This window comes from Triticum aestivum, chromosome 6D, assembly GCF_018294505.1.
Source record: "Triticum aestivum cultivar Chinese Spring chromosome 6D, IWGSC CS RefSeq v2.1, whole genome shotgun sequence".
Taxonomy (NCBI): Eukaryota; Viridiplantae; Streptophyta; class Magnoliopsida; order Poales; family Poaceae; genus Triticum; species Triticum aestivum.
In genome coordinates, this window is record NC_057811.1 from 441,043,766 (window position 1) to 441,047,585 (window position 3,820).

A 3,820-nucleotide genomic window follows, 5' to 3' on the forward strand; every position below is an offset into this window, starting at 1 on the left:
TGCTGACCTAAAAGCAAAAAGAATTAAAAAAATAAAGCAAAAAAAAAAAAGAAAATAAATAATGGAAAAAATTTAAAAAACTGCCACCTATTGGGCCACCACGGCCTGAATACGACTAGAAACCCAACCTGGGCCAGGATTCAGGCCCGCAGAAGGCCCAATAGGCCAACAGACAGCACAGTGTGACATTAGGCCCGTAAGCCTGCATTTGAGAGGAGCTCGAGAGGGCAGCCGCAGTGGGGCTTATAAACCACTCCGAGCCCCTCTCAATTAGCGAGGTGGGACTAAACTTTTGGCCGCGGGCAGCGCAAGGCCTTTGGTCCCGGTTGGTGGCACCAACCGGGACCAATGCCCCCCCCTTAGTCCCGGTTGGTGCCACCAACCGGGACCAAAGGCCGCCGCTTCCCGTCCTTTGGGCTGCTGAAAAGAGGCCTTTGGTCCCGGTTGGTGGCACCAACCGGGACTAATGCCCACCTTTAGTCCCGGTTGGTGCCACGAACCGGGACTAAAGGCTTTGCTATATAAGTCCACACTTAGGAAATTTTCGACATACCTTGCCAGTTGCCCCCGACGCCGCCAGGCTGCCCGTGCTCGCCGTCGCCGCCCGCTCCTCATCGCCGTCGCCCCGCGCCCTTGCCTCGACGGGTTGCCGCCCAGTGCCCGTCGCCGTCGCCCTGCCCCCACGCGCCGCCCCGCCTCGTGCTCCCCTGCTCGCGCGCGCCGCCTCGGCGCCCCGAGACCCCCTGCCCGGCCCGCGCGTGCTCGCCGGCGCCCTCGCCGCCCCCGCCCCGTCCCGGCCCCGCGCGCCGGCGCCCTCGCCGCCCCCGCCCCCGCCGTCGCCATCGTCCTAGCCGCCCCCGCTGTGAGAGCCCCCACCCTGGCTCTGTTTTTTTATTTTTATTAGTTTATTTTTTTGTTCATATGTGATGTATATGTGTATGTGGCTATAATGTATATGTGAACAAAAAAAATTGTATGTATGTAGATGTTCAAAATGTATGAATATATATGTCAAAAATGTTACAATTTTAGAAAAGTTTTATATATCTAGCTAGGAAGGGAAGAAGAAGAAAAAGAAGGATAGGAAAGAAGAAAATAAGAAGAGGAAAGAAAGAAGAAGAGGAGAGGAAGAAGAGGAGATATAAATAAGAAGAGGAAAAAAGAAGAAAAAGAAGAGGAGAAGAAGAAAAAATAGAATAAGAAAGGAATAGAGGAGGAGAAGAAAAAATAGAAAATATTCTATTTTTTCTTCTTCTCCTCTATTCCTTTCTTCTTCTCCTCTTTTTTTTCTTCTTTTTTTTCTTCAATCCTCTCCTCTATTCCTTTCTTCTTCTCTCCTCTTTTTATTTCTTCTTCGTTTTCTTATGTTTTATCGGGTCTGTCGTCGTCGATATATACCCCTCCCGATAACTTCAACACGAGGGGGGATAACTTCAACACGAGGGGGGTCGATATACCCCCTCCCCGATAACATTATTTTCCCGTGTATATATGTCGTCGTTGTCGATATAACCCCTCCTGATAACTTCAACACGTGGGGAGGGGGGTCGATATACCCCCTCCCCGATAACATTATTTTCCCGTGTATGTATGTTGTCGTTGTCGATATTACCCCCTCCCGATAACTTCAACACGAGGGGGGATAACTTCAACACGAGGGGGGTCGATATACCCCCTCCTCGATAACATTATTTTCCCGTGTATGTATGTCGTCGTTGTCGATAGAAAACCCCCTCCCGATAACTTCAACACGTGGGGGGGGGTCGATATATACCCCCTCCCCGATAACATTATTTTCCCGTGTATGTATGTCGTCGTTGTCGATATATATAACTCCCTCCCAGATAACTTCGACATGATGGACGGTCGATATGTATACCCCCTCTCGACCGTGATAACTTATACCACGGGAGCACCCCCCGGCCCTCTCGCTCGACCAAAACTCTCGAGGACACCCAAACCCTAGAAAAAAAACGATGTCGGTCTCCTACCCCCTCCCGCCGCGCCCCTACCCTTGAAGCGTTGCCTAGGCCACCCCAAACCCAGAATAAGCTAGGTCTATGCTTGCACTAATATATCCACCTGCTGTCATGTTTGTGTAATAATTGCCATGTTGAAATATTTGCAGAAACAATGGAGCACGGACGAGATGAGCAAACAGAAGATGTGTTGGGGGACATAATCTTAGCCGGAGGTGATATCTTGTCGTATCTTAACGACAATGATGGTCTGGAAGAACAGGGTGAAGAAGCAGGCTGCGGTGATCGAAGAGTGGACGAGGAAAGACATGATTATGATGGCTCCGGTGACCCAATGCTGGTGCAAGAAGGAGCCCGTGGTGACGGATCCGGTGACCGAATTACAGAGTCCGGCCAGGTAAACATATTAGTTAAGCCTGTGCTGACTAGCTAATTGATGCATTCATTGTTTTGGTATGTACACATATTAATTAACACTCGTCTTTCTTATTTTTTCTAGCCCTCCGGATCGAGCACAACTGTGGTAAAGAGACGAGGCCCGAAGAGAAAGTTGCGCTCGGATGAAAGGTTTGAGATCACAGCAATCGCGCGCGACGGCCAACCGATTGAACCCCTCCGGACAAAGGATGCTTTTGCTGCTCAGTGCGGGGTTCTAGTTAGGGACAAGATCCCGATCAGCATCCACCAATGGTATAAGCCTAAGAAGGAAGACCCTGAGGTGTCTTATGTCAATGATATGCAAAAAGATGATCTTTGGACTGAGCTGAAGGCAAATTTCACCCTACCGCCAGAGGAGGATCCGGAGAAGCCAGTTATAGAGCAATTAATCAAGTCTCATGCTCTTAAGAAGATGGCAGACCTATTCAGGAGGTGGAAGAATGAGCTGAAAACTTTTGTCGACAAAGAAGAGACACCAGAATTCGTCGGCCGGTATGAGAAGATCAGAGATCACTGGCCCGCATTTGTGGCCCACAAGACATCGGAAAAGAGTAAGAAGATGTCTGCGACAAACAAGCAGAATGCTGCAAAGAAGAAGCTTCACCATCGCACGGGGTCAGGTGGCTACCTCAAAGCCCGGCCTAAGTGGGCCAAGTCTGAGAGGGATCTGCTTGATAAAGGGATCGAACCAGAGACAATGAACTGGCCAGACCGTTGCCGGACTTGGTTCTTCGGGGCTGGCGGAACCTTGGACCCTGTATCAGGGAGGTGTCGTTGGACGGACGAGCAACTTGCAATACCCGTCAAGAAGCTTAAGCACTATATCGATGCAGCGCAGCAAGGGACGTTCGTTCCAGACAGAGAGAACGACGAGCTCACAATGGCCCTCGGGAATCCTGAGCACCCTGGACGGACACGAGGCACGCCAGGCTCCGTTCCGTGGAAGGCTGGTTTTCCGGACGCGGGCGGTTACAAAACCCAGGAGAGGAGGAAAAAAGTGGAGCAGATCCAAATTCAGCGTCTGCACGAAAGGGTTCAAGTGCTAGAGGAACGAGACGGCAATAGAGATGCCGAAACTGCCCCCGAAGCTACACCGCCATCTTAGCGTAGAAGCAGCGTGGCTTCCACCGAGCTGCCTCAGCTGGAGCATGCGGCTACTCCTAGCTACCCCGTGGATGCTATCACGGAGTCTCAACATTGCCACCTTATGGCGGAATGGCAGAACTTGAAAGTCAAGGCGGCTGTTGGCTCTGTTTTACCTACTGAACCCGGGGCAACCTACCACTGCCGGCCGATTCCAGAAGGATATGCTAGGGTGATGGTGGATGAAATAACGGAGGGATTTGAGGACCTCCAGCTTGACCACCCTACCGGTGAAGGGGAGATTCGGCCGGGTTTTGCTC